The sequence below is a fragment of the Coturnix japonica genome, chromosome 9 (genome assembly GCF_001577835.2).
Source record: "Coturnix japonica isolate 7356 chromosome 9, Coturnix japonica 2.1, whole genome shotgun sequence".
Lineage (NCBI taxonomy): Eukaryota > Metazoa > Chordata > Aves > Galliformes > Phasianidae > Coturnix > Coturnix japonica.
In genome coordinates this window covers 16,607,780-16,630,897 of record NC_029524.1, presented here as the reverse complement: position 1 = coordinate 16,630,897, position 23,118 = coordinate 16,607,780, and the positions used below count along the sequence as shown (strand labels likewise).

At 37.5% G+C, this 23,118-nt stretch overlaps 1 protein-coding gene across 8 annotated transcripts in view; it reads left to right on the top strand.

Annotated features, from left to right (window-relative positions):
* Positions 1–23,118, top strand: part of NLGN1 (neuroligin 1) — a 334,592-nt gene that overhangs the window by 207,757 nt on the left and 103,717 nt on the right. The gene's annotated exons all lie outside the window — the stretch shown is intronic.

Below are 23,118 nucleotides of genomic sequence, written 5' to 3'. Positions count from 1 at the left end.
TGTATTGTCAGTGCGTAGATTGAGCCTTGATTACAGCCTGAAAGGCAGCTCATGTCAGTTGTTGTAATGCTGTAAATGCAAATAGTGCAAGTGGTGGTGCCCAGTTGTTGATTTTACACAAAAACTTTAAGCTTACTTGCGTGAACTTTTAGCCTAGCAAATAATAGAGTGTAACTGTTGCACCTTTCTTGCTGAAAGCCCCAAGAGCATAAAGTGCAAATCACCCATGGATAAGTTGGTATGTGCATATATGGCTCAGCATGAAAGGACTTATTAATATTATTTTAAACATAATTTGTTACACCTTCTATAGAAATCCTTTATTGCAGGTAGCTGCAAGCTCTTTGCTTACAGGGGTAGTTTTACTTGAAGGAAACAAATCTACCTAAACAAAGACTGTAAAGTATGTATGTCTGCAGCTCTGTTTGGTAGCATGAAAGTTTCAGCAGGTTTTTCATATCTCTTGCTACTCTAAGGGAGAACTCTAAGAAATCTGATTTAGCAGTAAACTTAAGGTAATAAGGGAATATCATCAACTGATGGAAGGGAAAAGAACATCTGCTTCCTTGCATTGCTTGAATTCATCTTCTTTAAATCCATCTCTCTCTGTAACTGCCTATGGAGTAGAGTCGATTGTTTATTCCATACTTTGTTGCACAGCTGTGTGCAAAGTGCCTGGTGGATCATTTATCTGCTTAGGATACGTGAACTCTTATTGTCTGAAGATAGGCAGCTGAGTGTGCTCCTTTAAATGAGAGTAAAGCTGCTTGCTCCTGCAAGCACAAAGTTCAGCTTACACCTGAGGAGTCTATGGATACTTTTGTTTTTCCACATTTGTTTCACTTCTTTTTCAAGTGTTCCTGTGACCTTAGAGTTTAGAGTTTCAGGACCTGGCAAGCAATTGACAAGATGGCTTTGCAATGCCGTGCCCATGCATCACACTTTTTGGGATCAATGATATCCTCTAATTGGTGCCTACAGAAGGCAGTTCAGTGTTAATGTTGCTGCACTGAGGATCTTGTCTTGGGGTTGCTTATGCGAGTGAGTGATTTTATTCACACCAGTGATCTCGGTGACTTCAGGGAGACTCCTCACAGTGGTTTGCTGACTTGAGGCTGCCATGTGTAAATTTTGGCTGCTGGAAGTTTTATAATTATGCATTTTTAATTAAATATTGCATATCAGAAATAAATTATTTCTCTAGAGTCAAAGAATAACGTGGTACACAAAGTTGCTCAGATGAAGGTGCTGGAGTTAGAGGGAGAACTGTCATTGTATTTTCTAACTGACATCAGTTTGTGTGGCTAACATTTTAGTAATAAAACCCAAAATGTAAATCTGTAGCCTGCTGCGAAAGGAAGTCCGCAGTTTCAATGAACGCTGCAGGATCTACTCATAAATATTCATTAAATAGTGCCTTCCTGAAAATGAAATTTAAGTACTTAAGGTAATGGAATAAAAGTAGTTGAGAAGCTATTTCGGACATGTTCAAAAACAGAATAGAAAAGAGAAGATAAGTAGGATGAAGTTTATGACTTGGTTTCTAATCTGAAAGGATGGAATAAATGCACTGTGGGGTTAATGGTACTGAAAAGCCTTGTCCTGCAGCCAGGGAATCAGCTTCTGATGGAAGAACAGCAGAATTTCAGCTTCCCAGAGCAGCTCATCATTATGATGTCAGAATTTTACTTCTTTAAGATGGGAATAATGTGCAACATATTGTGTGTCCCATCACTTAGAGACTTCAAGGCTTTCCACGCAGGGAAGGACCCCCAGAATTAACAGTTCAAGGAGAGAATGAATACAGCAGGCTCTGCTGCAGATAGAAATGTCTACAACTCTTTTTTCCCCCTCAAGAGTTTTCTCTTCATTCTGTTGCTTTCTGGCACAAAGGTGATGTGCTTAATTCCATGAGTAAAACTGTGAGGGGCCAGTGCAAAATGGGGGGAAGGGGTTTAAAAGAAGCTCCTACGAGTTCACTTGCTGCAAGGCTCTCCTGAAGCTACTGCTGGCTTGTGCTTATCTCATATGAGTGACTTCATGACTTCAATCTGTTCAGAAAAAAACTGCATAATGCATCTACCTGTAACTGGAAGCTTGCAGGAATAGGCTCATCTCGTCTTCCATATAGGGAAACTAATAACATACAGGCCTCAGTGTGTCAAAATGCAGTAGGTTTAATACACCAAGTGTGAGTAAATAATATATATTTGCATACCATGGAACTCCTTGATTACTTAAGAAGCTGCCTTGGCTGAAAGCCTCAAGAACATCTAATTAAATGTTGTGAGTCAAAGCAATTTTATTTTTAGTTAAATAAAGAGCGCACACAAAACAAACAAACACGCACCAGACTTATATAATAGATTTATTATGGACAATATTTCAGTAAAACATCTGTTACTGTATTTGTTCTGTTATTTGCTAGAGAGGGATGAGGGCTTTAAAAATAATAGTATAAAAAAGTCAGTGCATGGTACTTACTGTGTATCTATTATCAAACTGTAGTCACACAGTTCTGATCATGGTGGGTCTTGATGTTCCTTTCAAATTTGGCTTAATTTGAGAGGGCTTCCTCTGAACTCCATAGATGCATGCTCACATCACCGAGAAGAGAATGAAATGCGGTTTCTTTTTTAAACTCATTTACTATTTTGCTGCCTGAGCTCTTGCAGTAAAACAATGCGAGGTCGACAGACTGGGGGCAGGTTCAATAAAGCCCTGATGGCAGCATCTGCTGTTTTTGTTGCCCTGGTGCCATTGCCCATGCAAAGCCCTCAGGTCTACAGCATCTCTCATAGGAGCGTGGAAGGAAGTCCTGAGGCAGTGCAGGAGTAGATCCTGGTAGGGACTGATGTAGTATCTTAAAAACCTGATGCTCTGAAGTGTCATAGAGCACTTTCATGCATCTGTGTGCTATCTCTCTGTTCCAGAACTATGTCTAGATGGGAAAACAGCTTTAATGTTTCTGGATTTTCCAAATAATCTTCTGTTTCCATCTTTATATTTGATGAAAACCAATATTAGTAAATCCAAAGCGAACTTTTGTAAAACAAGCTTCAGTCATTGGAGGGGTGTGTATGATATGCCAGATAGAGTGTGTCTGTATGTCTAGGTATTACAAAGGGGGAATCAAGAAAATATGGGCTGAGACATGACCAGAATTACAGATGCAATGTTTTTATGCCATTAATTACTAGCTATCAGTCAATTTCTAGTGTCCTTTGTGTATCTGGCATTTTCACTTCCAAATGAAGATTTATCACAGATGTTGAAATTATTAGAAGAAACTATTTCAGGTACCATCATTATTCTCATCTCTTAAAGAGAGCATTGCTGATTTTTACAAATTATTACTATTTTTCTTATTATTTAAAGTCTTCTATTGGCCATTGATTTGTTTATCTGCAGAGCTGCCATTTTAGCTTTCTCATGGTTGACTGTAGCTTTGTAGATAACGTCTAAATTGGCATTCTTGGCTGAAGGCATATCACAAGATTGAAGAAATGACCTTTACAGTGTAATACCATCTCTTAGCCATCAGGAATTAGTGTACTGCATCTATCATTCTTGCAGGCCTTAAGGTACGTGCTTGGTTCTGCTGTGCCTTTCCTGTAATTATGTTACAGAGAGAGATGCTTCTCTCTTTTTGGTACAGTTGTCACTGCAACTGGTACTCACTTCACCATTATTACCATCATATGTTATGTAGATGATAGAATAACAAAGCAGCTTTCTGACACAGCTACATTTTGGTTGACTTTTATAACTTTTTTTTTTTTTTTTAACCGAAGTTCTTATTTTGCTTTAGTGGTTTTTCTGTGATACTTGGTAACTTAAAATACTTGTTTATCATTTAGATTAAGCAAGAAAATGAAAGGATTGAACTTAATCTGAGGTTTTGTGCAAATTATTAAAACATTACATAAACTGCTTTGCACAGTGGGATATTTTGATTTTTTTTTTCCCCCTAGAAATTTAATTCCAGTTGGAAAAAGAAATATGTGCTTAATGCTTCTCAGAAAAATTAGTTGTGTGTAAGAATGCACTTGCAAAGCTTTACATGCTGTAGCTAATGAAAAGGATTTACTATTATAAGCACTTGTAAAAGCTATGTCTTTCATTTACCTGCAGCAATTTATAATGTATTCAGTAATAGAAAATGATTCATGATGAGAACCTCAAAGTATCTGATTTAGGCTCTAATTTTCAAGTCAGAAGTGAATGGAAATGGAGATGTTGGCTTGTGTAGACTGATCTAAGTTCATTAAGATATACGAGCCCTAGGATGATCTCAGCAAGCCTTGTGATTGTCAGCTGCTGCTTAAGACAGGTGTGATGATGGCAAGGAATGCTGAAATTAAGGTTGCTTGAAGTCATTATTGGTGCCTCACCTGGGAAAGCAGCATTTAAGCTGGAACTAATTGGTGAGGGAAGCAAGTGACAGAATGCCACGAGCTCTGACTTTAATTGGAAGAGAAAGTAGGGATGTTATATCCGTGAAACAAACTTGGATGTGCTGATCCAGATGCTTATGTTGTGTTAGCTTGTGCTGGCACAAGTGTAACTGTCTGTGTAAAGGACAGCGCGCAAGGATAAGGTGATGTTTCTGAAGACCCAAACTTTTGCTGGGCTTTGTGAAGAGGTGTGGTAAGAACTCATCCTACAGCCCCCAAAATGGGGAGCATTGCTCCCATTGTAGGATGCTCTACTGCATCATCTTTGGAATGAAATTTGCATGTGGATAGATGAGCCATGCCCTTACTCAGTGCTGTTTTCCCATATCAGTAATACAGCCCTGTGAATGAGAATGGTCAGGTATTTCTGTCTCTGCAATAGCTGTGGCTGCTCACTGCATCTGTGCTCTTGCATGTACTGTAGGAAGTGCTATATCTCAAGTTAAATAAGTTTCTAAAGCTTGCTTTTATCTCTTGCAGGAGTTACTTTTGACTGTATCAAAATTATAGTCAAGGGAATAGATTGCACATAACGTCCAATGTAAGATATGATGCTTATGTTCATAAGAAAACAGTGATTAACAAGATGAACTAACTCTCTGCATCTCTTCTCCCTTTGAATAGCTGGAGAATGAAGTAGTAGCTCTTAGTATGTCCTCACCCTAATGCAATTATATTTCTGGCTAGAGTTACCTGTTGATCTCTTATCACTGACAGTTATTTGTATACAACAGTATCCTCAAGAACCATGCAACATGTGGAGGATTATTGCTATAATAGGAACTGGTCAATGAAACAACTCACGGCACTTTTAATGAGGTGATAGTGAAGGGTTTCTCTTTTGACAAATCTGCTGCTGCAGCAAACAAAACAGACAAAGTTGTTCACAGCCAGCAGGAAAATGGCTTTCAGTGCACAAGATCCCAGACACCATTTTTCTCTTTCTCTATAATAATATTAAAGTTGAGAAACGATTATTCTGGTCCCCCATTATTAAACAAGCTATTACAAAGCAAGTGAAGGATTTCTGCACCTTCAATTTTCCACCTAATAATAGTAAAATATATCCATTGTTGCCTTGACAATATTAATGCTATTTTTTTTTCCAATGCCTCAAGCAATGAGTCTCGCCACTTTCTTTGCCAGTCTAAAACAAACTGGTTTTAGCTTTTAATATTAAAGACAGATTCATGTTTGTTTTTTTAATTGATTTCAGGTGTGTTTAGTTAATGCACAGGTTTGGTATTTACCAGTGTAATGGATGTATGACTTATCTAAATCTTTGCAGTAGCCTTTGGATTGTTCTTAATGCCAGTATTTTGCACTGAGGCATAGTTGTTAACTCTAAAAATGCAAGCTACCTTAAAATAAGCATATGTCAGATATTGAGCACTTAGGCAGACTTAATGCCATTGGTCTACACTTAGTTTATCATGATGTGTTTCTGAAGTTAAAGCTTCAGCTGCACAGGATCTGTTTCATTCTGGATTTCCTGTTACCAAATCTTTGCTGATTTATTAGAGAGTGTTCAGCTCCCATAAAAACAAATGAGTAAGTATTTAACTGGAGCATGTTCACCTCTGCTGTCAGCAATGGAACACAGAAACAGCACTTCTCAGGCACCTGCTCTGAACATGGCATAGGCTCGCTCAGTTTTGACTCTAGGCAAAAATTAGGAAACAAAAGAAAGAATGATCTTCAATGGATGATTCCTTAAATAACTCTTTTGGAGTATTTATGCTGAAAATATTCCAAATGCAAAAATAAACTAAAACTTTGTAGATTATGCAAATTCAAAGAGACTTTGGGGACATCCATTAATATTAGTGTGCTGGATAGTTTGGTGTGCTGCTTCAATGATCTGGAGCTTGATCGCTGTGTGTAATCATAATTTGTTCATAAAACTATCCAGGCCTGTCAGAGCATTGCCTGAAATTAAACTTGTGCAGAGCTTATGAAAAATTGAATGGCAGTTCATTTTCACAAAACATGACAAACATAAAAGAAATTATGAATTAATTTTAAACTCTGCTTAGCAGAGTCTTATCAGTTTGATGGAACCCTTTGTCTTACAAAAGTCTGGCATCGCAGCTGATACGCTTAATTAGCATCAAGCATCTCAAACTGGCTGTGATTGTCAAGTCAGATCATTTGGTGTCCTCCCCAACCTCCTCACAAATTGCGCTCTGAAATATGATAATTTTTGGTGAGGAAAGCTGACTACTGTAACTTTCACACCTTTACATCAAATTAAACACACAAAAATGGAGCTGCTATTGCAGATGAAGTGAAGGCTGACATAAATAAAATTACATTTGTTGCTGCTGCCAGATCTCTTTAGATCTGAGATTACAGCACTCTGGTTTGGGAATAGTCTTCTGGTATGAATGTGAACATAATATGCTTTCTTTTAGCACTTGGAAAAGTTAACCCACACGAGCAATTAAAGTCTTCCAATTGCTTAGCAGGCATGTCCAAAAAGCAGTTAGGAGGGTATACAAAATAAGAATATTTATTTCAAGATCTCTGCCTGAACATGGGATGTGCCTGCCATCAGTAGGATTTGAGAGCAGTGGACACCTTATATAGGCAGTGTCAAAAACATAGGCAAGGGCCTTGCTAATGTGAAAATAAAGATTTCAATCTCATGTTTTGGTTTAAATATATTAATAGACTCTGTCTAACTGCACAGAGGGGAAAGAAATATAAGAATAATGTTTAACAGTGTTAGAGGTAATTGTCCAGTTCTCATTTGTCTCTGAAGAACAGCTTATACTCAGATCAACATATGCCAGTGCAGCCTGAATGTAAGTTCTTATGGTTATAGATCTGCAATGGAAGTCAGGACTTTGGACAGGCAGTAAAATAGTTAAGATATGCTGAGGAGGTAGCAGTATCTCTTAGAGGTGTTCTGCTACCCTGAGTCTTTTCTGTTTCCGTGACTTTCCTGAGCTCAGCCTTTGAGAGCACTCTGAATGTCTGTTGCTCCTGCTGTGGTCTTTACCACCTTGCAGGGGGAATAACATAGTTAATAAGTGACTTCTCTGCATTCCTGCATGCTCTGTCGTTTTCCTCGTGACACCTTTGTATCAGCTTTGTTCGTTTTGGGGTGCAGCTTGGCTTTGTTTTGCTCTTTAAAGCAAAACTCCTGTCAACTGGAGGAGCGGAACTTATGTCAAGAAATCTGCTTTCTCTCAACACAAGAATGTTGTTATGCTGTAGCTGTGCTCTCCCCCGAGGACTCGGCTTAACTCTAAACTCAGTTGCTGCTGCTCATCTTCATTTCTCAGCATATCCAGAATTACTGTACTGTAAAAGTCATTTCTGCAGTAGCATTACAGATTAAGACAAAGCTTTTTCTATTCCTATTATATAGCTGAGAGAGCTTTGGTATGTCTAAGAAACACATGGTGTCAGGGGAGAAATGTTTTTTACTTACCTTACATTTCAGTTTTAATAACTACTAAAAGTATTTATTCCTTATGTAGTTACCAGCATAAAAAGCCTATCAAATATGTATAATTAGCAATAAGCATATTTCTTTTCAATTTTTTTTTTCATTTTTAATGTAATGATGAGTAATGCTTCTAATGAGACACAACTTAGCAAAGCAGAGAGCGCGAGTTCAGTCCGTGTGCTCAACTGAGTCACACCTTCATTATCTCAGGGCTTTGGTTTCCAAAACCAATTTGAGGATGGGTCCTGCATGTGTCCTTGCACCCTGAATCTTGAAAAGCTGTTAATCTGTTTTGTTTGCTTTTAGATTACGCTTATGACTTAAAAACTGCTAGAATCAAATGATAGCACAAACATTTCTCTCAGGCATGCAGAGTACATAAGCTGGAGTTCTCATATGTACTATATTTTTTTAATTCCCCTTGGGCATTATGAAAGCTTTATACCTGCTTACAGAAGCTCACATGTCTGACCTTGATGGAGATGGGTCCCATTTTGTTGGGAGAAGATTGGATTGGACTCGATTTGCAAGTTGCCTTGATTATCTAGAAATGCTCTGCTAAAAGTGTTATTTTTTTCCCCTCCTTCTATGTAGTACGTGAAATACTTCAGAGTAGTGGTGGGCATTCTAAAATGGTCACTCTGATGTTTATTATGATTTTGTATGATCCTGAGTGGCATGTGATTAAAGGGATGATTTTTGAAGTGTCACACTTCAGCCTTGTTAATGTACTCGGCAATTTTCAAGTGGCACTAGTGTCAGAGTGGTGCAGAGATTCTTTACAGCTCTAATACAGTAAGCCTCTAATGGGTTGTCCTTTTCCATCCACCCACTGCTATTGGCGGTTCAACCTTTTAAGGGAAAATAGAAAATGTGGTGCAGGTTTAATCTCTAGCTATGAAAGTTGCAGTCTCCAGTGCTTTCCTATGTTCCCTTTCTGCCTTCCATCAGTGCTGGCCACTAGCCAGAAGGTGTGATAAAATAAACTGCACGTGAACCTACCTGTGTTTAAGCTATATTGCTATAAATGTCCACTAGTTTTGGCCTCAGCAGGAACGATTTTTTTCCCCAATCTCTAAACAGCCAATTTTCCCTGAAAATTGAGCTTCTGCATTAAACAACAGGGAGTAGAAGTGGGCAGGATAACATCACAGAGCAAGAGATTGAAGCACCTGGCAAGTTTTGGGCTATGCAGCTCTTCCCACAGGAAAGCAATCAGTTCTCTTCTCCACCATCTGGAAGTCAGAGCATCTTTGCCAGCAAAGGAACTTGCTCTGCAGTCCCTATCCTGCTTTCCTTCTGTTCTTTCCTCCACAAAGAGCGTTTTCTCTCTCCCTTGTTGCGCAGGATGATCCCAAGTCCCATGTGAGAAAGTAGATGGAGGTGGGAGCATTGTGGGTTAGTTATTCCTCACTTTTGTCCCAAAATACGTGGTAGCAAATTACATTTGACTCAAGTTTTTTCCAGCTTTGACAGCATGAGGTCTCTGACCAGTGACAAATAATGCTTGAAGTTAGTTTTGCTATGGAGCTGTGAATTGTTTTACTTCACATCCTAAAGCTTTGTTTTTGTTCTTTCTTTTACACTGACGTCTTACATTTTGAGCTGAATTAGTTGTCTCTATGTGCCAATTATTTGTTTTTTGGAACAGTAGTGAATAACAGACTCACTTATGTTTGGTTTCTACCAAGGGAATGCTGGGCAAGTCCCTTGGTATCTTGTATTTGCAACATTTCTGTTTTCGAGGGAGGATGAGGCACAGAACTGCAAGTCAGAGCTGAGGGTGAAATAAAGGAATAAGAACCTTCAGTGCTGGATTGTCAAGCCTGGACTGGCCAGATCTCCACCTGTAGTAGTAAAATTGCAAAGTCAGCACAAATTACAAGAGATGTTGCCATTTGTCTTGTACAAAGAGGAAATAGAGGGGAACTAAAAGCAATCTTACTTAACTGATCATTCTGTAGCTTGAGACAGTTCAAATAAGTCTCCAAGTTGCAATGTCCTGAAGTTCCTTCCCATTAGCTTTGAACGTAGTTTGTATAAATCAAGTTTTCCTGTGCATGTTATTTTGGTTTGGCATGCTTCCTTTAACCTCCCTTGCTGTAATAATGTCGAAGCAATAAAACAGAAATGTGTTTGAGCACTCTGTGGGATGCGAGGCATAAGCACCTCACTCTAACATTAATGCTGGGGCCAGTTTTACACTCTCTGCCATTAAAATCAAATAGACAGCATTCCTTCTAACGTTCTTACTCTCTACCAGTTGCTCAATACCTAATATAAGCTACACATTATATCATCTGGTTTACTTCCTTATTAAAGATGGGGAAAGGAAAATGCCTGCAGGGTAACCCAGCTGGCCTTGGGCTCTGCAGGAGGGCCCTGCTTGCCTGTGCTGCCCCAGTCATGTCATCTTTACTTTTTTTCCTCCATTTTTTCCAAGTTCTAAAATGACAACAAATTGTTCAAAAACAGAGGAAATTAGAAGGAAAAAAAAAAAAAAAAGTTGAGTGACATCAGTGAAGGAATATTTGCCCTGATGCGAAACTTTTAAAATGCTTTTAAAAAAGTATATAAATAAATTAATGATAAGAAATATAGAAATAAATGAAGTTTTGAGGAACTTGTTTCCCATATTGGATTTTTTAGATATGTATTATATGAGAAAAATGTTAAGTATGTATTAAGAAAAACTTATTAGGCCAATATATTAAATTACAAATGGATGGCAGAATAATTAGCCACTTGGAGTTAAAATTCTAACTATACTTCCACTTAATTTTCAGAACTCTTACTGGTGTATTTCAGAACGTACATCTGCTACGAAGTAGCCAGTTCAGCAGTGCTTTTAAGGGAGTTTCTGCTTTAGAAATATGGAATATGGCGATGAGAGGGGAGAAATAACAGAAATTACTGCAGCAGTTTTCAGGCTGTCTGGTAGATTTAGAATTAGCAGAGGTGATGGCATTAATAAGGTCTTGCATTACTGCATTAGCTACTTGGATCCCCATGCAATTGAGTAAGTGGATCATCACCATCCATCTCTTGCTGTTGAAGGATATTAGCCATCCATTTACTGAGATTTTCATCTGCAGAGATGTGAAATGATGTTTGACCCAAGTGCTTGTTGAATGCAAACCAATGACAAAAATAGACAGCTATCCAGATGCAGTTATTAAGAGTCTTTTCAGAAAAATACTTCAGTGGATAAATTTGGTGTCTGTAGTTTGATTTGTGTGGTGTAAGTAACATTTATTTCATAATATTAGAAATCTATGTTCATGTTCTAAAATTACACATAATTAAGCTTTTTTTTTCCACTGGCCCTTGGGTTTGGGTTGAGACAGGAAATAGGAAGCGTGCACTGAAACTTTAGTACAGTGTCTGCTATGTGTCCTTTAAATGCAGCAGGTGAAATCAGTGGATAGATGAGGAGGCTTTCAAAGAATAGCAAAGTTGAGTTATTTGAAAGGATTGCAGCCTAACAACTTATTGCAATCATTTATGAGACAAAGGGCAAGGCTTTATCTAAAGACATTAATGTACTGAACCTCTATAGAAATTCCCAGCCCTGTGCTGAGAGGAAAATATGTTGTAGAATGGTGCATCCTCAGTGAGCCTGTTTGGCACTTATCTTGATGACCCCATTCTTATTACTGTTCCTAGATGCTAGACAAATAGAAATATTATAGAATAAATAGAAAACCTGGTTGATCCCAAAGTCTGAGCTTTAAAGTACAGTATGTGCAAGAATGGTAGATTTTTATCCAAAAAAAGCAATGCAGCTGTTTGTCCTGGTTGACCTTGGAGCCATGGGCATCTGTGGCCGGTGAAAACATCTTCTGCTTGTTAATTAAAACATAAGCATAATTGCAGGCATTGTAGTACTAATACATGGAACACTATAGAAGAAGAATTAGAACTTAGGGCTATCAAATAGTCAGTTTCTCTAAGGGTATTTGGACTCTGCATACAAAAGAGTGGGATAATGTGTTTTACAAGAGCTTATGTCCTTTCATATGTGAAGAGATTAAATTAACAATACTCAGTGTATGATGGTGGTCACTTATATGTGTGTGAGTTGTCTGTAAAGGATATTCTGACTTTGGATGGCTCTATAAACATTAATGAAATTGGGCTGTATTTTCTTAAGGTTCATGTGTGTGAAGCATTGCAATGGTGAAGGAATGCAATTGTTATTTTTAAAAGGTGTGGACAGTGTATGAGGTTTGCAGCCTGTGGATACAATTAAAGGAGGCGTGTTGGTGTCTGGCTGGAGATGTGTGAGGGCAGTCCAGAGAATGACTGTGAATTGAAGGTTATTAGGGGTCTGTTTCTAATCTTGTTTCCTCAGTGCCAGAAGGATTAAGAGCATGATTACAGCCCATTAGGATTTGCTCATTGAAATATTTATAAGTTTATTAACAATAAGGAAATTAAACTTGTATCTCCTTGTTTGTATTTGGTGAGGATAGTTGTTTTTCTGTGAGAATGCATTTTCTAGCACTGCTTGAGAAAGTATATCTAGCTTAGGATCAGGTGTATAATAGCTTCTTGGCCATCTGTTTTTGGACAAACCCATTTACCTGCAGTAGTCTGTCCCCATGTTTGTTCCTGAGATTGCTAATAAAAGGTTCCATCAGGAAAATTACTCTTATGCTTTGTCACCTACCTATCTCCTAATCAAGGGCAGCGTGGGCTGGGTATCAGAGTCACCTCATAAGGAATGTGTGCCCAGGGAGCATCTCCAGCTGTTACTCAAGATCTTACATAGCACACAGAGCTCTGAACTTCTGACTGTCGGTTCTTAGTAATTCCCATCACACATGTTGAGGTAGGAGATGTGAAGCCACACTCCCAGGACAGACACGCAGTCTTTGTATGCACTCTGCCTACGTATGTGACCTCTTGGGATCGAGGCACACCACTTCCACAGCCAAGGGGTGCCTGCAGCTGAGAACAGGCTTCACGGACACTTATGTTATTTCTACTCTCTGCTGTGACTAAGTGCACAGTTCCCTTGATGTCTTTAATGAAGTTTACAGCTCTTGCTCAACATTATACATGGTGCTTGCTGTAGGTGGTAACGGTAAGATTTGCTGAATTCACAGGTTTATGAAGTGTAGCACTAAAACAGCTTAAGGCTTCATCAGTTCTAGTTCAGCCACTAAGCCACAATCTGCAAAATGAATATGGATGACATCTGAGAATTTATGCTAATTATCAGACTTTTAAGATGTTCCATGGCTTAGATTGAGTAAATTAATATTTTTAACTCTAATTTTAGTGGGAGTAACAATTGAAAACAACTATAAAATCAGAACATCGTAAAAATATATAGCCAGACTGAAAATGTGGCTCTAGATGATGATGATAATAACACTATACAAAATGTTATTCTAAATGCCTCTTTATAGAAAGATATGCAGAGTAAGTGTAATGCATAACTTCCAATTTTTAGTTTCTCTTATCTATCTGCATTTGCTGTACTGCTCTACAAGTAAAAGGCAGGAAGTTATGAACATAATGCCAGAATTTGAATGTTATGAACTCAGAATTCTTAGAAATTGAATTTGGGCAACGTAGCTTTAAAACTAGGTCTCTTAGAATGACAGATGCAAAACCCATTAACTCTTTCAAGTATTTGTTTGTTTTATTTCAGTATAGGTGCCCTGCTCAGCAGAGCAAGCCTCTATCTGCAATTAAAGGTACAGTGCATATCTTTGCCTTTGAGGTATTTATATACTCTGCTTTTTCTGTTGCATCACATGGAAGCCCCAGGTTAACTTTTTCTCCATGGAAAAGTTATTCTTCCTTTCATTTAACGCCATGCTCATGTATATTCCTTAAAGGCATTTTGAACTTTGTATCCCTCTCTTACCCAGCAACTACAGTGGGAGGAGGGAGATGGTAGAAAGCCCATTAATCATGGAAATAGCAAAGAATGCTGTTTAAAAAAAATAAAGAAATGCATCTTTCTGAGTAGAAAATTTTGGAGCCGTGCTGTGACAATGTGCAACATCTATAGATTCTGAAATTACTGTGGGGAGTTCTGATGATGAAAGGAATTTATATGTAAGAAATAGAACAAAAAGAATTAGATGAAATTGAAAATTCTATTGATTTTGTTTTATGACCCGTGATTTCAGTCATCATAGGACTGAGAGACCTAAACATGCATCAAGAACCCACTGTTATTAAGAGCTTAAAGTCAAAGACGGCAAGTATGGCAGTATATATTTGAATATCAGTGAAGGTATGATTGCAGCATATTTAGACATTCCCCTGCATTATTTATGAGTGATGGCAGTAATGATAGAACAACTGCAGTTTCATATAAGATTTTGGATAAGTGGTGTGAAACTTGAGCTGAATTGGACAGCTAATTTGTGTTACATCATCACTGAATTACTACATAAGCTGGTTATATTAAAGCTGGCTTAGATATGTCAGTTTAATGCAGGTGCCCTTGGAGAGTCACACAGGGGAGAAATTTCAAGTGGAATCTGAAATCTTGTTCAGACAAAATTTCATTTGCATGTGAGATTATTCGAAGATTACTTAAAAAGACTGTCAGGAAGGGAATCACGACAGAGTAAAAGAAGCTGAGGACTATACAAAGTCATTGCTGTGTTTTAAAAGTTCATGGCTGTTTAATCATTGCAATAGCTACAGGAAGAACGTGTGCCAAAACATAGCAATACAAGCTGGGGATTTAGCAAGTAAATCTGTAATCCTCAGAGGACTTCTATACTACATTTCCTCTTAGTGGTCCACTTACACTCTCATAAGTGTTTTGTAGATAAAGACGCAGAAGATGTGGTGAATTCCAGGACAGGACCTAAATAGAATTTCATCCTTTAGCAAGTGGTCCCACCTGGGGTTGTACTGTAGCTCTATACCTCAAAGATATGATATGAATTACCTTTAGGCATAGATAGCAGGTTTTATTGGATTGAATGTTTCAGAAGCAACCTAATGGAAGAAGGATTTAGCTATCTACAAGAATGTGATAGGCCCTCTGAACTTTGATTTTTATCCTGGGTGTTTGACATGTTTCACAACAGCTTAAATTGTTGTTTTTATGGCAGTGACTGTCAGTGAGCATCCTTTCTGTTTGGATGTTTGTGAGGATGAATGTCTGTTAGTTAACGGACGTACCCTGTGTGGTCTGACATAAATGTTACCATTAATAGTAAAAAGCAAGGAAAAAGAATGTCTTGGTTTTTATTTATTTTTAACCCCTGTTCCTTGAACCGGGTAAATACATGCTTGGATGGAGTTTCTAATTAGATTTATTTTCATATTGTTTTTCTATTGGGATGTTTGTTTTATGGGGAGATTACTTCCAGTAATGCGTCTCAGAAGAGAGCAAACCACAGGTAAATCCATCGCTAATTTTGGCATTATCAATCACTTTTTAAGCTAATGAGCAAAATCTGTGAAGACAAACATTTAACTTTATTCAATGTGTTACTGTATGTCAACTGTTGATAGAGCGGTTTTTTTAGTAATTTTTGGGTATGTCATGCTCCACTTAGAATTCTTGAGCATTTCCCATTGATAAATACCAAGGCATAACTGTCATTTGCATGAATGAAAGCTGTAATTATAAATGTACTTACAGCCTGTGTTGAAGTCAGGAATGTAAAGAGGGGTGTTTGCTAATGTAGAAATATAAATAACAGTTATAAATATTCACTTGTTAGGATGAAAATTATATTTCAGAGCACTTGAGATGCCTTTTGTCTTTGTCTTTTAAATTATTATAATAGGAGGCAGAAATCTAGTATTTACTATGTAGCAATTAAATAAGTTTGGCAAGAGCAGCATATCCATTTATCAAACATGCAAAATAATTGCAAAAATTAGTTTGGCAAATACGAGGTTGGAAGAATAATGAGGGCCAGCACCACTGGAGGTGAACCAGTTGATTGAAATTTTAGCTCCATGCTGTGATGCTTTCCTAAATGAAGGTATGGAGGCGTATCAGCTACTTGTTTTCTTGGCATTATTCAAGGGATTTGCTTGACTGGAGCAGCCCTTTAGCTAGCCCAGAGGCTCCTGAAATACCCTGAGGCCGTATAGATTTGACAAGTGCATCTCTTTCTTAGTTACAGGAGGTGTAGGAGTGCAGGATAGCTTCAGTCATGGTCCAGAAAGATACCATGAGTTAAAGTTTTTCTCCTAGAAGTATTGCATTGTCCATTATGTCTTCCCTTTCAGCAGTTTCATTAATGCCCTTCTGCTGAAGAAAAGTGATCATTCCGTATAATCTGTAATGAATGTTATCTAGATAAGGCAATTGTCCAATGGCAAGTGTATTTATTGAATTGTCAAAAGGAACTACATAGTGACTCTATTGAATCTTTTATTATTATTTTTTAATTGATTCTTATTCTCTTGATTTATATCAAAATAGTGTTTAGCATGTGTATCATGTGTGGTCATGGCAGAAGCATTTCCAAGGGTCCTTTCAGAAAGGTGCTCGTGCCTGCTTTCACTTCCATAATGCTGATGCTGTAGATGAGCTGTAATGAACCTTGTTCAGTGAGTAACACATAGGATCTATTTTATTGCTAGGTGGTGCACTTTCTATTCTATATACATAGGTTGCCCTGAAAGTAATGCCTCCTATTTATTTCCATACTAGCTGTAACAGATGCAGAGAGCATAATTACCCTACTTGAAAAGGCAAATTCTCAGAATAAAGTACTGTGGGTTTTTTTAGCATAGTGACCACAATTAGCTGTGTATTTTTTTTTCCACAATGAAGAAGAACCTGAGTGCTTTAAAATAAGTTTAAAAACAAGTAGTATATTTAATATCCCAAGACAAATTCAACTTAAAATGTTCACACAACTTTAAATACAGGCTTCCTTATTCTTATAAAGACAGTCAAGGTTTTAAAAATGGCTTCAAATGCAGAGTGCAGTGCCTTCATATTTCTGCTGGAATTGTTTTAGCTACAAAAATTACAGCTGTATCTTATTGTGCGTTCATTAAATAGAAATTTATCTTTGGATTAAATACAATATAAACAATATAGGCTCGGCGTCATTTTAATTTGGGACAAGGAAGTGAATCACTGCACAACAAAGTACTGCCTGAGTCACATTTGCAGCTCTTTGCAAACTTCTCCCATGAAGCTGTTGCTAAGAGACACCATCAAGCCTGTAGCTTCTCCAGAGCAGCTTCTTGTTTACCCCTTCTGACAAGTTCAGTACTTAAAAACAATGTTTTTTTTTTAACTAATATTTCTAACATGCATCCATGTAGTCCTGGGTTTGTTACTTGGTTTTAGAGAATGAACAGAGAAAAATGGATATTGTGCAGGCAAGTAAAATGTGGCTGCTTGAAAACTCAAGTTGTGCAATTACTTATGCTTAAAAAGCAGTTACATAATTTTATGACTCAGATTCTTGGAACAATCTGTCAAAACTCTATAAAATGAAAAACAAGAAAATCACATTTCCGGTTTCCCAAATCCATTTTAATTGGTTTATGCATGCGCTGGCAGAATAATTGATTGATGCTGAGATCACAAGGCAAGGAGTGAGCTAACAGAATCAGATTAATGAAAACATACAGTCATTACAACTGTGAAAAAACACTTAGAATTCATAATGTCTTGGGGCAAATAATCAGAAGCGTTATCAATGAACAATTATGGTTAATGAAAGTCTTCCTGTATGTATAAGATTACCATGCGTGGTTACAGATGTGTTTTAAATGAAAGATTTACTGCAAGTTTCCTGCCTCAAATATGCATGAGATGTAAACACATTGTTTGTGATAACAAATCAAATCAATTTCTGCAGAACACTTCATGGCAGAAGATCAAAGTTTATGTATGCTTTCATTTATATTCTATAAAAGATTAATTTCATGCCCTTTAATGCATTATATTAATCGTTTTCCCTAATGTGTGTTATTAATGAATATTCCTATAAAGACTAACAAAGTACTGGTGTATTAATAATGGAACTAAAAAATTAACTTTTATGGGTAGGAAACATTCTGCCTTTTGCAAAAGTAGGAAAATAGTCTTGTGACAAAGAAGTAGGAAATATCACATAAAACTTAAAAATGAGGTCCTGAGGGCAGGTAGTTCTGAAGAGTCAGGGCTTTGGGAACTGCATATCTTTCTCTTTCCTCCAGCGCAGAAAGAGGTCCAAAGCCTGTTCAAAAGCAAAATGCACAGAAGTGGATCTCAGAGAGCTCTGGCACAAAACAGAGAGAAAAAATCTTTGGAGGAAATAGAAAATAAAGGTGTCTGCACGGCTGTCATTTTTATAAGAGAAGTTCTGCTCTTATTCTCCAAATTTCCTAGGAAGATTTTATCTTCTGAACTTTCTGAAGTTAGAAAGCAAAATTAAAGAACCCGTGTTGTGTGTCTTTATGCAAATACATAATGTGTTTTTGCAAAGATTTCCCATAGGAAATTATAGGAATGAAATCTTGTTTGTATGACTTTACCAATAATTTGCACAGGTAAAGAAACGGTAATTCCATCTCATGTATAAGATAATGTTACTGAAGTGGTAGTGGAGGCTCTCAGAAAGAAGCACAAATTATACAAACGCTTTAGCATCACTTACCTGCCTGGAGTTTTGAAAAGTACAACCCTGTGAATACCAAATTTGACTCTACGCTTGACCTTATGCAGAATGATATGAACACAGGATTCATGTCTGTAAGACTGCTGCCTATCAGCTTCTTGAAATGTCTTCTCCTTGAATGCTCAGTCTTTACTAGCATTGCACTTAGGAACTTGAGTCTTTCTGCACCAAGTTCTGGTGTTGTCTGGCGTTACAACTTAGTAGTAGCCACTGTCTCATCACAGGAACCATCCCATGGAAATCAGTGTGGTTTTAGTTGTTTTGGACTGATGGAATAGTTAAGGTGCAGAATTCAAAGAATGCCAAGTAGGATCACACACAGAATCACACAGAATGACCTGAGTTGGAAGGGACCTCAAGGATCATGTAGTTCCAACCCCCCTGCCTAGCAGGGCCACCAAACATACACATTTACTAGATCAGGTTGCCCAGGGCCCCATCCAATCAGTATCATTGTTAAAGGTGCCCTTCTTTTATGAAGTCTCCTTAATGAAAGTATCCAGTTGAGGATAAAGCAGGGAAGTGATGAGAAAGCTGAGGACTTTTCGGATGCCCTTAGCTGGTAACTGTTCCCGCTCATCACAGACATGGTTCTGTTTTCTTGTAATTGTGCACACAAAGTCTGGTAGCAATTCTACTCATTTGGAAGAAAAGGCAAGAATGTTTTAATACAGAGATTATTGACATTAAATGGATTTTAAGTATGCAGAGAAGAGCTGGATGCTGCTTTGCACAAAATGGATGCTTTTATTTTTTTGGTGAAAGCTCTAAGGTGAGAAATCGAAGTCCACTATTTTTCATGCTCCCATCCTGTCTTGCTGCTGTAAATTTCATTATTTTCCTATGCTCAGAGCTTGCATTGAAATGTGTAGGGGAAAAAATGTTCCTTGAGACATTTGATAACCATATTTTATCCCCACTTGTGCTTCCCCAGAAAGTAATGGACAGTTTCTGCTTCTATGGAAGTTTAAATTCTGCATACTAAGATCCTGTGGTAGCTCAGGTGATAATGCGTTTGCTGTGCTGGCTACTTGATGAATTCTCACTTAAATAACAGTTATAGTGATATTCACCTCCTCAGAATAATGTCATTATGATACGAATGAGGAATTAGTAAACAACTCACAGCTGTTGTGCAAAATGTTTGTGTAGAAATCCATATTCATGAATATTTCATACAGTAACACTTATTAATTTGTTTCTTACAGAGAAGCAACTAAATGATATTTTATAGATTGTTGTTTGGCAAATAACGCGGTTTGTTTTTCATGCCTGGTGACAGTGATGTACGAATATCCCTGTGTGTGCTTTCACACTAAGCATTGCAAAAAGCTGTTTTATAGGAGCTTTAAACATCATTGAAGAAAATGTTCTTCCACCTGCGTTGTGGGTGAGAAGGGGCTGAAGGGTGAAGGTTACAAAACTACAGCATAGGACTTCCAGAGGTGAGCGTGTTCATCCCTTTTCCCAAACACAGCAAAAGTTCTTAGACTCTTCCCAAAAAAGCTGTTGTTTCTGCAATTGGCAGAGATTCCAGTAGTCAAAAGCCGTCTATTCTTAGACCTGCTCTATGAAACACATTTTCTTTCCTGTAAGGACTTCAAAGATCTAAGTTGGAGTGAGCCCTGTTTTGAGGACATTGGGTCAGATCTACAGAAGAACTCAGGAACTTGAATTATTCTATGATTCCATCAGTTTCTATACTGAAATATATACCTCTGCTTTTTAAGACTACTGCTATCCCACATGCTCCTGAAGTTTGGGGAATATTTTATTCCTTTCATCTTTGCAACCACTTATTCCTCCTTTAAATGAAAGTCACTGCTCTTGGCCCCTCAGTCCCATGCCTTTTTCATCTAAATGGGATGTGATTGACTTGTGATTTGAAATAATGCTGATGTGAGAGAGAAAAACAAACAAAAAGACACTCAGAGTAGATTTATTGAACTCTTAGGAGTTTGGAAGCTTTGTCCTTTTTAGAGGATGTCAGACAGTGTGAGGCCAATGAGGTGCTAAGTGCCATCTTATTCCAGCATCACCTGAAAAAAAGTTTACTGCTGTTGCTATAAATGAATTGTTTCTCTGGGTTAAAGTAATATGACGAATATAATGGGGTTTATTTTTTGAAGCCAATTTGACATGCACACAGGTACTTCTGAAATTTCTTCAGTGTTGTCTAAGCCTTGAGGGGGAACAAGAATATTTTACTAGTGAATGTAATTGAGGTATAACTAGATTTTGTGAGGTGGTCAATAAGCAGAAGCGGTTACTCAGATCGCTGAGGTTGTCTTTGCTCTTAATTTTGGCACTAATTTCGTTTAGAGCTATGTCAATAAACTCTTAAAAAGACGAAAGCTGTTCCTTAAGGATATTTTTTTCTTCTTCTGCTTAACGAGTTAGTACAGGTTAGGGATTGACCTGCTGGAGGGGAGCTGTACAGAGAAAGACTTGGGTGTCCTGGTGGACCACAGGTTGCCCATGGGACAGCTAGGAAACAATCTGGACTGTGTTCTGTGCCTCTGAATGATGTAAGGCAGCCCCAAATCCCTGTGCTTGGCTTGGTAAAATATTTTTGCAGGATGATATCAATTCGTATCTGAATCAGAAAGTTCTATCATGATTTTTTTCCCCCACGCAATATTTAACAGCTCCGAATAATGTTTTTTCTGTGGAATTTATTTATTTATTTTTTAACATAACAGTCTAGCTATCCAGAGCTGTTTGTCTGCCTGTGAGTTTCTCGGTTTTTTCTTTATTGTGTGATTTTAAGTGGTAGTTTCTTGTCTTCAGTTGCAACTGCAAAGAGCAGGATTTTACAGGCAATGAATGAGAAAATAAAATACATCTGGTGGTGATCTTCCAGTTCTTGGTAGCGCTACTGTGCAACCTGTTGCTCTCATGGTTGATGGTCTTTGTTTGGCTTAGCCTAGGAAGCCATTTATTTAATGCTTTCTGCAGCCATATATACAAGGAATTAAACCAATTCTATAGAGGATATGTGGCCTTCTCAAGTGCTTAAGAACAAGTAATTTAAAAGGGGCTAGGATTTACCATTGAAAAGTACAGTGTTAATGTTAAACACTTTTCTGCTTTACTTCAAATGATTAATGCTAGCAAAGTCCCCTTGCAATTCACCGGTGTTTAAATCTTTGAAATACTTCTGCACAGCAATCATGAGTCAATTTAGCAATTATTTAGCTAAGCTATGCATACTATTTCTTCACAGATTATTCTTTCCCTACTCAAAACTTTTCCAGGTTGTTTTTTTGTTTCCTTTATGATTTGCTGATCTCCTCTGTGTACATGTAGCTGGAAATAAGTGCATTCTTTCCATGCCTGTGTACTATAAATAGGGAATGCCTTTTTTAATTATGAGATATTGTATCTTTTTAGCTATCTTATGGAAAAGAAGAATACTCTTATGTAGCAGGAACATTCTGTTATGGACAGCTTGGGCTTAGAGGATTTATTTTTCTTTCCAATGAGAAAAAATATTTTGATTTATTTTTCCACATTTGTTTTAAAAAGTGATGCAATTAAAATAAGTTGAATAGAACATGAGGATCTTTGGTTACCATGGATAATCTTCTTTTTTTTCCTTGTTGCCTTGACTCTTGTCCTTTTCTCAAGGAGTTTTTCTGTGTGAGCTGTATAGAGTGGGAAAGGAGGCATTTCAGGTGGAAAGGCTTGAGTTGTGTGACTGCGTTAACTTGACGGCCCAATTAGTAAACTCAAACTCATTCTATTAGTGCTAACCCATTTTGAAATTCAGTTAAGAATTAAAGGATTTCTATGCTGCTAACTGTATATAACTGGGAATAATTATGTCCTATATACATAAAGTTTCTGTAGTATCATACATGAAGTTTCTGTAGTATCACTGAAATGAAGTTAAAATTAAGGTGATCAGTGCTAAGAAAAAACAGCCTATCATTTCTATGTTTTGCTTTTAAATGTGTTCCATAGTATTTTTCTTAGATCTGTTATAGAATCCTTTAGTTAGTAGGAGATGCAGTAGGTTACAGGCTTGTTTTCCCATGTGACACATTTTTGACACTTTCTTGTTTGTGAACGTTGAACTGATTTAAAGTGAATAGATGTAACTTCACTGAAGTGCAGGTAAAGGTCTTACAGAGGTTTTCTGGAGACTTGCTCATCTAAGCTTAACTCAGATTATGTAGAAACCATTGCTATTGCATGAAACCTGCATGCTTTTGAACTAAAATAAATTCAGTGCATATTTCCTTCTGTATGGATTGAGTTTTTAGCCTTGTGTGCTGGAGACACTCTGAAGAAAAGATGTTGAGCTCTGAAGAGTGAAAATCTGCTAACATGTTGAAGAGCAATGTACTAAGCTAATTCCTTAATTCATGATGCTTGATTGAATCCTAAATTACATGAAAAGGCCCTTATGCTACACTCATGCATGAACTCAAGGACTAGCGAGTCAGTTCAGTAATTAAGAATCCTAAACATTTACGATAGACTCAAATTCAGCACCTCTGCCTTGCTAATTAATGTTTTGCTCAGCGTCAGGCATAGCTACGCTGAGTCCATTATTCTTTTTTTTCTTGAGTGGAAG